Genomic DNA, 15,198 nt, shown 5'->3' on the forward strand with positions numbered 1-15,198 from the left:
TGTGATAATAAAAGGTTAAAATCCATTTTTTCTTTTTACTTACCTTACAGTTATTACTTTAAGGAAGTGAAAAGAAAACGTCGATTTTAACTTTTTATTATTGTAAAACTAACAGCATATAGGGTTACTTCCTTAAAGAGACTTAGAAAAACAAAGGAACCAGAATTAATTGCAAATAATATAAAACTAAATTAATAATTGGCTGCATAATCTTGAAATAAAACGATTTACCGGTATTTAAAAAAGTAGTACAATGGTAAACTTTACTGAAAAGAAAGTAACATAAGGACAAATCAGTTATGCTTGTACGTTCACTGTTAACATTATGAAGAAAGTACAAATTACTACGAATATTTCATAAATCAGTGATGCTGCTGCACTGAGAATTCGTATAGTTATCAAGTTTATGCAGGTGGACAAGGCTTATTTGTGAGTGGCTGACTGCATAATAGTTGCCACCATTAAGTTTACGTAGAGATTGGGAGTCGAATGCATGACACCGATGGCCACATTTGTGGGCCACTTGTTCTAGTCCACTTCTCCCATTTAAAAAAAAAATGAAATTTTATGGAGTGGATCACGGGGATCCCACAAAGCTCTCCTCCGAAACACCTCCTCAATTAATTGATTTTTATGTAGCCACTACCGCCAGATACGACAGACTGAACAGGTGACACTTCGGCAACTGTTTGTCTGTTCATCTGTGCGTTAGTGACCATGTCAACTTCGATTGTCTATTTATGTATTGTGGTCCTTTCGAAATATTCACTTTAAATTCAGTAATGAACTCATCCCCATGGAAAGCATTTAGACCATACAAGAACTCGGTCTATTTGCTTGACTCTTTATTGGGAACAACAGTGAACGCAGTCTGAAAGTACACACATGAGAGGTGGTGAAATAACTGCTAATGTAAGTATGCATTACAGATATGGCATAATTAACTCTACATTGTTACTAAATAGATAATAAGTAGTCGCTTAATACATAAAAGTTTCTATGTTACTATCAGTTACTTAACAATGATGATATGCGTTAAACAATTTCTAGGTTACAAATGAAAGTTCTTGAATAAGGGAACTAACTTCACAACAGTTATCAATATAATCACTAAAAGGAAGTAACCTTTCAAGTAACATTACCCATAATCATATAGAAAATGGGGTTGTTTTGGGAGAAGACGCACGGGAACCGCCGCAGTATTTTAAAACGTTACTTCGCCTGGCGGCAACTGCAGAGGGTCAAGCCGTCCCGCTAGTCTTGTGTGGCCACCCGCATAAGATACCCAATGATTCAAACTGCTGCGGGAACTTCTTCCCTGCAACCTCCACGCTCGCCGCGTCTGGTGTGGCCTTACCCTAAGTAATGCCGACATTGCACCCAATGTGGTGTACTGACGGCACTATCTCCCTACAGGGTGCATAAATTTGTCATCAAAACTGTATCCTCCACATTTCATTTAAGCATAAGGCAGTTATTAATTTAGTACTGTACATAATACCTTTTTATAGCCTGAAACAACAGGCAGTAATGCTTAACAAACGTTCCATGCTCCATGCTTTTAACGTTCAAGATTAAATTCATATTGATAGGAGTCGAAGTACCGCGAAGTTCTTGGCCTCCTGTCTATAGTCTGTAGTGCTAATTACAGATCATATACCATCATTTTTACCATACCATCAATTTTACCATCTTGTATATTGTTTGAATCATCATACATGCATTTTCAAGTATATAATTTAGCAACTCGCCATGATAATATTATTTATGCAGTAAATATCGACTTTGCGAGCAGGAATTAAGACACTGAGCACTATTACCAAGTGGGAAAAGCCAATAACGCAAAATATATTTCATGGTGTATCTCATTTGAAGAATACACTGTTGTTAAATTAGTGTTTCATTAAGTTTAAGTATGTCTGAATAAAATTTATAGATCGTATGAGCCGTAAATTGTGAAATTGGGAAGTTTTTCTTTGGCCTTGTGACTGGCAGTAATGGCTATAAGACCAAGTGTAGCTAAAAGGTGTGGCTTGTGACGTCATGGATCAGCTCCACGCACTTTGATTGGTCCTAATTTTTCCCTATCCCTATACTCTTCCAGACTTGGGAAATATGCCATAACATCTGGCACGAACCTTAATGAAAGTCGCCATAACATTCGCGACACCATGAATGCTAAAAGCCTGTGAGATTCTGCTGCTCACGTCTTTCCTGGGGATTATGTCCCACAAATCTCCATCCTACTCTAATCTCATAGTTTTCATCAAAGTGGGTCTGGGTTTTCAATTCATCTGGTGCCAGCAGGAATTCAGCTGACACTACACACACCTGAGAGTTGTAGCTACATAGGACAACCCATTCATCAGGATCTCATCTCACTATGGAACTAGCATAATTTTTCTGATAGCATCACTGATAACTTAATCCCGCCATCTGACTCCTAATGTTCTTCGTAAAACTTCACTATTAAATCGAGAAAATTCATATCTGTATAGCAACAGATAGTATTAGACAAGTATATCTTACTTTCTTATGCATTTTCAGGCTGTTTGATTTCGAATTTTCAGCCTGCCTATGTTTTTTATTTACCTTTTTTTAGTCTCACTAAAGTCTAACTCAGGAGATCCTGTACTGGATGTCATTGCTCCCAAGTGTTTGAGAGATTCAAAAGATTCGACCTCACTAGTCAGTTTTCAGTCTAATGTTATTACACCCTCTGTCCTCATTAATGATTTAGAGTCACATCTCTATAGACTAGAAGTGACACCGTCTATTGGGCAAGCTTTGAACATTTTGTGATGTTTTGCTAATTAACAAAGAAGCACCAATTGCATATTCTAAGTCAATCAAGTTTTCAGTCTAAATGCTTGTTTCCATCTCCGACCAATTTTTCCATTAAGAAACCTATGTGAAAGAGAAAAAATGAAGGTGAAATGACCTTCACCTGTATTATCCCATTAATTACTGCAAATATACTCGGCCCCATCAATTTTGCACTAACTTCGTTCGTGGAGAATTTAGCTCCACATACCATTAAACAAGAATGCCATAGTGACAACAGAACTGTAATACCAGCCTGTGGGCGGTGTCAAATACCTGCTTGTTGACAAAATCCACCAGAAGTCCATTTTTAAATTCGATACACTACTGCACATTAAGTCTTACCACAAATATTTTATCTGTTCAATTCCTTTTTCAAAGGCCTTTTATAATTTCTTTCCCTTTACTCTATTGAAAATGGGAATTCTGGATACTTTTATCGATTACTAAATACAATCAAGTGACTTTTTTTTTCTACGACTTCAAATGTTTAATCATCAGGCTTCGTTTCCTCATTTTGTGTTATGCCAAAAAGCCTTTTCTGCTAGCAGTGATTCCTTTATAAGCTGGTATATTTCATCTCATATGCTTCATTATTATGGACCACCTCATAAGCTGAGAATTCATTCATAGTATACTCAGGGTCTCTTCGGTTTCTGGTATATAAATTATCCCCACAAATATTTCTTATATATGGCTTTATGACAATGTTCGGTTCAGCTCAGCTGTCTTTCGTCTCCTTTCCCTCATTTCAACGAGCATTTTCCTACTTTTTCGTCCATGGGTATATCATTGTTTTCTCTGTGGGCTATCCTAATACCGGTACCACCCCCTGAACACGTGGCTTTGTTAAAAATCGTCAGCCTGTTTGTCCGAATATCCTCTTTTATCCCAGTGCGTGTCCAGCAGATTGATATAATGTATTCCCGATGTTGCACCTGTCATTTTCTGTCTGCTCCACATTAGATATGACATCTAGAACTGCATACTTCTTATTACATTCATTTGAAAAATACTCTTGATGTTCGTCTTCACGGAGCTTCATCATATTTAACCTATGGTTTTTGTAGAGTACTTTCAATATTCGCCTGGCCATGACAACATGGTATCTATCGTTATTAGGGTTCTTCCTCTCTCTCTCTCGATTAACGGGTTTATGCCATCTGGAGATGTCCTTTTGTGGAACAGAGTAGTACCGTTAAATACCAATCATATTCCATCACAAACTCTGGAATTGCACGCCATTTTCGTTTGCAATCTCTACCAGGCCTTCCTTGACAATTACATCCTCCATAACTTCATCATTCTATCATATTTTCGTAATCACTCACAAACACATTATATATATACATAACATACATACATACATATATATATATATATATATATATATATATATATATATATATAATATATATATATATATGCTAACTTGGCAGTGGAACTCATTCCCCGTTTGAGTGCGTCCCCCATAACACATACATCATAGGTAAACATGATTTTGCAGTTTAGATGTTGCAGCACTAATACGTTAATTATTATTTGACCATCAGCACGCTGAACTATGTGTAAAGCTCTGTACAAGCAATTAAAAGCATCAACGGGCAACGAAAACCACCGGTTCAGAGACGCAATGTCGTTATCAACAAGTACTGTAACAAAATACGGGAAAATAACTGGCAATTTAAATTACAAAGTTGAAAAAATTATTCAGCTAGGCTCACCAAATTTATATATATATATATATATATATATATATATATATATATATATATATATGTGTGTGTGTGTGTGTGTATTATATATATATATATATATATATATATATATATATATTTATATATATATAACACACACACACACACACACACACACATATATATATATATATATATATATATATATATAATATATATATATATAAATTTGGTGAGCCTAGCTGAATAATTTTTTTCAACTTTGTAATTTAAATTGCCAGTTATTTTCCCGTATTTTGTTACAGTACTTGTTGATTACAACATTGCGTCTCTGAACCGGTGGTTTCGTTGCCCGTTGATGCTTTTAATTGCTTGTACAGAGCTTTACACATAGTTCAGCGTGCTGATGGTCAAATAATAATTAACGTATTAGTGCTGCAACATCTTAACTGCAAAATCATGTTTACCTATGATGTATGTGTTAATGGGACGCACTCAAACGGGAATGAGCTCCACTGCCAAGATTAGAACACGTATAGGTCGGGTATTGGGAACGATTCAACTGCGTGGCCCGTTAAATTGGAGCCGATAGAGAGTCCTTGTTCACTTTGCATCATGTCTGGTATTTTGGTAATGCCATTCGTTCTGTTGTACCCGCGACCGTTAGTGAGTTATTCTTGAACAACGAAATATGGCTTGTGTAATAATACGTTTGTGACCTGTAGGCCGGATTATTTCTGCTTCTGCTTCATAACCAGAAGGTAAGAATGGTGTTATGCTGGCCATGTCAAGCAGGTTTGGGACTGGAAGTGGTAGCCTACTGTTGCTTGCCCTGCCCTGTAGGCTGTCACTGAGGATTTTTTTTTTCTTACGGCGGTTGCCATTGAAACCTGAATTCTTTATGTTAATTATTGTTATTGGATTCTGAGAAGATACTAATTGATTATACTTGAGAACCGTTGATCATAATCATAAGCCCGTCTAAAGAGTAGTCAAGCAAGACCTTGTTGGTGTCATTCACGTGTTAAGACTGACAAGCCTTTGACTACAGTAGAAATGAACGTAAATTTTAAGTCTTACTTGTGTTGGTCATGATCAGCGTCTGGTACCAAAAGGGCAGGGCAAATCGATTGGCGTGAACCGTCGGTTGATGCTGTTATGAAATGCCTTTGATTAACAAGACAAATTAGGCGTTAGAACCTAAGACGGTTCATTGGGCAATATCTTTTTTTATAAATAGTTATTTTAAGCAGTTTTTTTTTATATAATGCAAAGTTCCGATGACAATTTTTGGCATTTTCAAGATTGCATAACCAGTTTTAAAAATGATAAGATTTTTAATGTTTTTATTTCGTTTTGAAAATATTTTGTATTGTGTGCTTTGAACCAAAGTCCAAATCTATGAACGATCAGGACATGCGTTTTCTTAGGAAATGAGGACTTTGAGAGACAGTGAACCCCAAACACATATTTTTCACTTGGGCGGACCACAGTCGTAAAGCAAAGTGGTTGGGTGGAAGTTAGCCCCCTTACCTAAGAGGGTGGATTAGCTAAATTCCAGGGTGGCTAGACGTCCTCCTTTTGAGCCCTTTGTCCTCCATCCTCCGCAACCTTAAGGAGGACCGAGGATATGCATTTGTCCTCCTCTTTTGGGAGGAGAGAAATAAAAAAAAATAATAATAAATGAGGTAAATTTAGAAGTAAAACAAAAATACATTGAAACGGTAATGGTGAAACTGAGGCTAAGGTCAGCAGACACAGTCGGATAGGTAGACATGAACTGTCCAGGTCCACTATCTGGAGTCCACATTTGTCAGATGATCAGCAAGACTACCGCCCATTCAGGCGTGATAGCGGCCAGCGAGCTGTTTTTACTTTGGTAGAAATATCAAATCCAGCTTTATCAAGCTAAATTTCAACTGAAAAATAAGCTCGTTTTTGCTTGCTAGCCCTCAGAGGTTAGCCTATGTTGGAAATACAAGAAATAAACCTGCAGGCAATCAAGGTGAGAATACAAATGGGTTTCATATGTAGTACAGTCATTTCAGTAAATTTTTTTTTTTTTAACTTCCATTAGCAGTGAAGATTATTCTCTCTCTCTCTCTCTCTCTCTCTCTCTCTCTCTCCTCTCTCTCTCTCGTCTCTTCTCTCTCTCTCTATATCTATATATATATAATAATATATAATAATATATATATATATATATTGTTGTGAACTGCTCGTTCACTCCTGGAAAATGTGATTTGACACTAAAAAAAAAAATTGCCCCTGATGGCTGGACTTTAGTTTTAAATGCACTATATTTGCATTAATTTACATAGGTCCAGGAACTAAGAAGGTCTTTGATTATTGATCCACCAGAAACACATGGCTGGGGCAACCAGACACGGATTTCAGAATTTTGCACAAACGGGTTATTGATATGCAAGGTTTATTCCAAAGGGTTCTTAAGTTCTCCCACAATCAGGCATGGTGTTTGTCTGCAAAGAGATTGTATCCTAGCATAAGTACTGAGGTGGGGGAACATGCGGTCCAGCATTACACACTACTTTCTTTCAATAAAAAAATTTACAAACCACTCATAGGGAATGGAAATGACTGGGAGTTTACAGAAGCAACTATTACTTGCCTAAATTGACTAGGGGATGTTTACTAGTATCACAAGGGGAATAATCACAGCACTGAACCAAGATGGGGAGTGAGAAGCTAAACAAAGGAGGGGGGGTGGGGGAAGTCGCCTTGGAAGAATGGAAATGAAATACCAACAAAATTCAAATAATTCCCTGGCTGAACTGGAATTTACTCTCATAGTACCTGGAAATCCTGGGCTTGGTAGTCTTCTTATCTGCTGATATCCATGCACACTATGGAAGTATAAAAATACTTAGGACTTCGGTAGATCTAGGGTACCTATCTGCGGCGGCCCAGACAATGGCAGTTGCTGTTTTTCTATGCAGTTTCACCTACTGAACAAGAATTTGAAGTGATATTTATTCGGACGACTCTAATTTACCTTTGAACTCTATCCTATGGTAAAGGGGACCCCCATTGGGAACCGTGGTTTTGGGTGGGGACAAAACACTGGGGAGAATTATGCTGTTCTACGCTTATCCTACGGTAAAGGGAACCCCCAGTGGGAACCAGGTTTTTGGATGGGGGAGAAACCACTTCTGGGGAGGTTTTGTTGTGTTATTGTGGTATGTATTTCCCATTATTTATGACATTTAAAACACGAAATACAATAGAAAATAAGAGATAACTAAAGCATCGATAGTGGAGCCGTTTCACATCCAAATCCCATCTACTACTACTATTACAAAACCGATTACAAAACCGAATCCTACTACGCATGTGCTAGTTGTAAGGGAGCTTTTGTTCTAAATGCAGACTTCTTAGTGAGGAAAAAAATGGGGGTGTACGGGAGGGGTACATGTATTTAGCCAATCACGTTGCAGTATAACCCCCCCTACATTGCTATAGGACCGAGTGAAGGATTTTGGGGGGGTATTCAAACATTGAATTACATAACTTCATTTTCCTAATTAGATTTTTAATCATGTTATATGAAATTAGTGTTTATTCCTGTTTCCTTTATCATAGTATTTGTATAATATTTGTTTGGTTTTGTCCTCAACTAATAATTTTGCCATAAATACCTTGAAATATTAAATTATAATTGAGGACAGACACCTGAAAATGCCTACGTGGTTGGACTAGAAGTGGGTTTTAGGACGATTCGATACCTACCTTCCTGTCGGTTATGTGAAATTGCAAGTTGCTTAGGATATTTCATACATGATTTATACACAACTCACTCCCTTCCCTTTCCAGTATTCACGTCTGACTGTGCGTTTCATCATTAAGAATACGTTTCATACCCATAACAATTTCTTTGTTAAAATTTGACCTTATTGGAACATCTACTTATATATATTCCATTATATACTTTTACACACATTTCAATTTACACCTTTTTCTCCCTTCAATTTCCATTATCCACCTCTGTCCATTTACGCTCATAATTTTACAATCTTTTCTTACCCATAAAAAATTTTTGGATAAAATTTTACTGATTATTAGAACATTTTCATTGGTTATATCTGAGGCTACCTTCAAGTTTGTCTTCCTTTACGGTGGGGGTTTTACGGGGCGCTGCCCCCCCTGTTAGGTAATATGTTCTACTAGGTTAGGTTAGTATGTTAACCAATATGTTGGTCTTCCTTCAAGTTTGTCTTTCTTGAAGGGGGGTTACGGAGGTTGGAGCCCCCCCGGTTAGGTAACATGTTCTACTAGGTTAGGTTAGGTTAGGTTGGTGAAGTTAGGTTGGTTATATCTTAGTCTACCTTCAAGTTTGTCTTCTTTTATGGGGGGGGTCCGCCCCCCCACCCACGGTCAGGTAATATGTTCTACTAGGTTAGGTTAGGTTATGTTGGTTATATCTTAGTATACCTTCAAGTTTGTCTTCCTATATGGGGGCACCCCCCCCCCCCCCCCACCCCATTCAGGTAATATGTTTTCTAACTAGGGGGGTTAGGTTGGTTAGGTTAGTATGGTAACCTATATGTTAGCCTTCCTTCAAGTTTGGCTTTCTTTAAGGGGGTTTACGCCCCCCTGGTCAGGTAACACGTTCTACTAGGATAGGTTAGGTTAGGTTGGTTATATCTGTCTACCTTCAAGTTTGTCTTCCTTTACGGGGGGGGGGGGGGGGTTTGGGGGGGGGGGACGGGTGGGCTCTGCCCCCCGACCAAGTAATATGTTCTACTAGGTCAGGTTACACATTTCATTGCAATATTATTTCCTTTAATAATATGCACAATACCTTAGGTAGTAAAAGACACTAAGTTTCATGATTTTACAGAGTTCTCATTGTCTTCAAGTGGCCTCTCTGATTTCTTGTACTGATTGTTAGAACAATCATAATCGTAGTTTAGTAATTTTCAGTTAGAAGAGTTATGTTTTGTTGGTTAGTTATCGTTATTTGCCACATCCACTACCCAACGACCCATCGTCATTTAGCCAACTCGTACCTCCTGTGCACCCAGTACCCTGCCTTCCCCTCAGTGAACATATGGCTCCGTGGTGGTTGCGGAATTCAAACATGGCGGCTGTGTTTACATTTCGCCAAACACTTGGTAGATCGGTCTACAGAACTATTCCACGGTGACCTAGACTATGGCAGTTGACGTTTTGCTATGTTATTTTACTTGCTTTACAAGAGTTGAAGGGAATGGTTTTTTTTGTTCCACTGGAACTAAACTTAATTTACCTTAGAACTCATACGTTGACCCATTGGTACTGTCATGTAGTCTTCAAAGGTATATTACTACTTAGTTACAGTCGTCGGAATAAATATTACTTTCAAATCTTGTACGGCAAGTAAAATAACATAGGAAAACGTCAATTGCCATAGTCTAGGCAACCGCGGATTGCTTCTGTAGAAATACCAGGACTTCCCCCAGAGGAGGCAAGGGGCGCCATAAGGGGTGAAGTGGTGTCTGGAGGGCGAGGTAACAAGAGCTTCTGAGCTCTCCTAGCTCTGTAGTGCTTCTGAGGACGCATTATTGCATTCCTGCCCTTTTAAAACCTCTCCTGGTAAGCGCTGCCCCAACCCGGGTTTTCCATGTGGTGGGTTAAATTCAGGACAGCCAATGGGAGCAAAGATAGTTTTTTCTAGTGAATGGAGGCTTCCAGTTCAAAGGGGCAACTTGCATAGACAAGGATGAATGAGTCTTGTTATAAGAAATCTTAACTTTCCTTGGTTCTGGCTTAAAATCTTGAACAATATATATATAGTATACACACATTTGCCACCCTAGTTAGTTTCACTGTTCATGGACCCCAACCTAATCAAACTTCTACACTAGGTCCCTACCTGACCATAGACCCCTTACCTAATTTAACTCCTGTGACTGCCCTCTTACCAAGCTCTAGACCCCCTACTTAACTGGGGACTTTGTCCTTTAATATCTAATTCACTGTACCTTGGAATCAATATATTTTCATATGTTTAACCGAAGGGGAATTTTTTAGGCGATATGAGATTTGCTGGCTCATGGGTACGAACCATCAACACCTTCAAATCCAGGACGACAGTTAAGCCTTAACCCACCCCGCCACCAGAAGGGGATATAAGTTTATGCCGCCGCCCACCTCAAATACCTGTAGCTCTCTGGTATTCATAGTTTTTGGAGTCTCCAAAATCTATGAATACCTGAGAACAACAGGCATTTGAGGTGGGAGGCGACATAAACTTATATCCCCTTGTGGTGGCGGGGTGGGTTAAGGCTACATTGTCGTCCTGGATTTGTTTGTTTGTATGGTGCTTTTACGTTGCATGGAACCAGTGGTTATTCAGCATCGGGACCAATGGCTTTACGTGACTTCCGAACCGCGTCGAACGTGAACTTCTATCGCCAGAAATACACATCTCTCAATGGAATGGTCGAGAATCAAACCCGCAACCACCGAGGTGGAATGCCAACACCATACCAACACCATTGTGGTATATATATATATATATATATATATATATATATATATATATATATATATATATATATATATATATATATATATATATACACAATGCCCTCTTAACTTATCAAATTCTTTTCCCTTTTTTGGATATGCTTTGTCACTACAAACCCTTGAGCTCTAACTTCAAAGAAATTTGGAGAGATCATCTGTGGAACTCAGTGTCTGCTGACCCATCCGATTAGGGCTTTCACACATCTCCATGCTGCCTGCTTCCATATCGGTATTGATTTGGGCCATCTGGTATTTTTGTTGATGATGCTGAATAGGTATCTGTACCCCTCAGAGAGGAGGGTATGAGGTCATACTGTCGATTTGGGTGAGTTGGCGATGTGTTGTGTAGAACTCTCCTCTTATGTGCTCTACATGCCCTGTTATTTTTGACTTTTGACATGGAATGCATTCTCTCATCCAGTTTTTTGTCTTTTTTTCATTCCCCACCAGATGTACCTGATGGGTGGGACAGGTTGTAGGTGAGGTTGAAAGTCTTTTCTTCTGAGGCCCTCTGACCAGTAGGGACGAGGGTGCCCAGTACTCGTTTCGCAGGCGATGGTCGTTGCCGTTGTTGATTAACAAATTGCTCCCACGGTAGTCCACGTCGTCTCTTTGCACCCCTGCTATTTTGGGATAAGCTATCCCGAGCTAGATGGTGTTGATGCAGTTTCTCGAAAGTCTGACTGCAGTGTTTGCTGGACCTTTCAAATACTTGATGGTGCAGGAGTTTTCAGCTATTGTTGATAGGTGAAGCTGATGTGCTTACCATGCGTCTGCTGTCTTTGTGAAGGCATGCAGTCCGTTTGTATGACGAACTGCTGTCCTTTGGGCATGTGGTGGAAGTGACGGATGGCTTTGTGGACTGCTAGGAGTGCCCTGTCGATTTTGGAGTACATTTTGTTCCAGTGGCATTAGGTTCTTGCTGAAGAATGCCAGCAGCCCACAACCATCATCTGTGTCCTGCTGTAGCACCGCGCCCATCACCATGTTACTTGTGTGGTTGTCAAAATTTTTAACCTATGGGGTAGAGGAAAGATTAATATGGCTGCCAAGGTTATTGCTTGTTTTGCTGAAAGAAATGCATTATCTTGAACTTCTGACCAACTTAATTTTTTTTAGGCTTTCTTTGTAAACATTGATAGATTGGACTCATGATTTTAAGTTTTTGGGATAAATCTATGATAATAATATGAATTATTCCTGAAAATTCTTGTACTGCTTTAATTGTTGCTGGGTTTTGGGAAGTTGGTAATTGCTTTTACTTGCTCTAGGGGGGTTTAATGCTGTCGGGGCTTGTGTGATGTCCCCAGAATTCCGCTGTTTCCTTTGCCCATTCACACTTGTCTTCCCATACTATGAGTCCATTGTATTTAAGTATTTGGAGCACCCTTTTAACGTCCATAAGATGTTGCTTGAGGGTGGGGCTAAATATGTGGATGTCGTCGAAGGGAAGGTCCCCAACAGTTCATCCATACTTCTTTGGAAGGTTGCCCCTGCATTCTGAAGGCCGAAACACCTGTAGTTGAGCGCGTCGTTGCCAAAAGTGTTGATCACAGTCTTTTCTATATCTTCTTTCGCTTTTGGAACTTAGAAGTATCCTTTCAGCAGGTCTGTATTGGTTATCTTTGCTCTGTTCGTTTGGTTAGTTATATCTAGCTTCGTTTTGACATTTATCCGCGGGTGGTCTCCACATGGGCGTCATGTTCATTTGGGTTTTGGTACCATGTGGAGGGGGAATTCCTATGGGCTGGGGCTTCTTGGTATATTCCTGTATTCTCCATTTTCCTGAACTCTTGTTTGGAGTTGGCAAGTTTCTCTGGGGCTACCCATCTGAAGCATTTCTATGTGGTGCTGGATGGTGTGTTTTGCTGGTTTGGTTAAGTCGTGCTGCAGGTAGTCTTTGAAGACCTCTTGGTAGACTTGTAGAAGACATCGTATTTCTGGAGGTGGGTTAGCTGCTGCAATGGGTCATGGGTCCTAATTGTCATCTCTGCTGTCACAGTGACGATGTGATGGTGGAATGTTTGCACAGCTTTTGAGATGATACAGGAACTGTTTTTTGGGATTAGTCATTTTGATGTTTCTTCCACTAGCAGGTTTTAGGAATTGTCCACTGTCAGGTTTTGTGCTTTTAGGAAGTCTGCTTCTAAAAGTGCTATCGTCACGTCTGCCATGATGAAGGTTCCCGTTAAATGACAGATTCATATTTTGCTTCCTGTACATCTTGAGTGATCTCCATTGGCAATGGATAGGTGGAGGTTGTTGGGTGAGGTGCGGTTGAGTCGTTCGTGCAGGCTGGCTGGCACTATTGAATTTGCTTGTCCTGGTGTCGATGAGGAATTCTATTTTTGACCTTTTGTCCCTGACAAAGAAACACATTGAGCCTTGCGTTCATATCTGGAAGACAGACAGTGATAAGCAGTTGAAGCTTCTCTTTCGAGAAAACTAGCCTTCTCACTGCTAACATTTAGTTGTTTGGGTCGTGGATGAAATTCTCTGGCTTTTTTTTTTTTTTTTTTTTTTTTTTTTAATAGAAAACAGTCCGCCTTTGTTAACATTTGCGGGCTGTTTTACCAAATCTATTCCCTCTGGTGGTTTGCCTTTTCTTTCCCTTGATGAAATGCTAGAGGAAGCTCCGCTTGTTGGGTTGTTGGGGGGGGGGGGGTTGCTCCCTCTGGGTCGCTGTCAGATTCCCTGTCGGTTGACAGGTGAGAACATCATGCTGCTGCTTCTATGGGTGACTGAGTGGGCTCTGCTGCCGTGTGGGCCATGAGTACTGTGTCAACCAATTTTAGGAATTCTTTAATGGGTATGTTGGGAGGCGTTTGGCATGGTTGCAATTGTATGGCAGGTCAGTTTTGTGAGGAGAACTACTCTCACAAGGTCCAGGGTTGACTTGGGTTGGCCATCTGTTCACGGTTGACTTGGGTTGGAAGTAGCTTTATCAGCCACCACAGTTGCTTGTAGACATGCGATGGACACTTGTTTCCTATGGCTGCCCCCACGTTGTTCAAGTATTTCTTGGATTTTCTTTGATCAGAAGATTATCTGCCCTGAAGAGCCAAGCAGATGTATGGAGGTGGCGGCGAACAGACAGGTCAATAACTTTTGCAAGAGGAAATTTAGTACCTGACACGAGGCAATCAAAATGGGTCAGAGTACAATCAACTGTGTTTGTTGGTAGAGAAAGATTCACATAAATCAATATTACAAGACATGAATGAAGTTATGATACATATGGATGGAATGCCGACATTGTAATACTTGTGCTAAGAATTATATATTTCACATAACATTTATATGAATGAAAATATTTATACAAAGGATATGTGCTTGGCACGTTTGTCAGAGATGCCCGTTGTGAGATCAGCCCAGGTTTTGGTAGAGGGCTTTCCCCTATAAGCAGACTACATAGGGATTGCTTGTCTACAATGCTCAGTAAAGTTTTTCTAGCAGTCCTTAATTAGAGAACTTTGTGCATACTAACACACGAACACAGTGGGCTACTTAGATTTTGATAGGCCGACTTGACCAAAGTAATGTATTGGCAGTAGAATCTTGTATGCTATCCCTGGCAAATGTTTGATAAGCTTTATTGTTACTGTTTTCATTGTGATTGATGCAGTTTACTAAAGTCAGCTTCAGTTTATCAGTCCACTCAACAACGTAGGTTTTAGGTAGATGTACCATATGCATAACTAGTCTCGGTTAGTTGACATCAATGTTTCTAATATCGTAGGCTTACTGTGATCTTTTTCTGCATCTTGAACCACTTCTATGTGGGTGATCGACATTTCTGTTAGCTTTCCTCCTCCTGGCTCGGTCAAACACATCATCCTCAGACAATAATTTGTCTCTCAGATCTTTAGCTACATCTGTTTACCTTCGCTGCGGTCTTCCTCTCGCTTTTCCACCAGGCACCTCCATCTGCATCACTCTTTCCCCCCCTCCCTACATATGTTTCATCCCTTCCCCTCACATGGCCATATCACTGCAGTCTTCTACTAGGGCCTGCTTTGATAATTCTGTGACTTTAGTAGTTCCTCTTATTCTTTCATTCTTAATCAGGTCCATTTTTGTTACTTCACACTTCCACCTAAGCATTTTCATCTCTACTGTATCCAATTTCTTCTCTCACTCTCTCTTTACC

This window comes from Macrobrachium nipponense, chromosome 13 (assembly GCF_015104395.2).
Source record: "Macrobrachium nipponense isolate FS-2020 chromosome 13, ASM1510439v2, whole genome shotgun sequence".
Taxonomy (NCBI): domain Eukaryota; kingdom Metazoa; phylum Arthropoda; class Malacostraca; order Decapoda; family Palaemonidae; genus Macrobrachium; species Macrobrachium nipponense.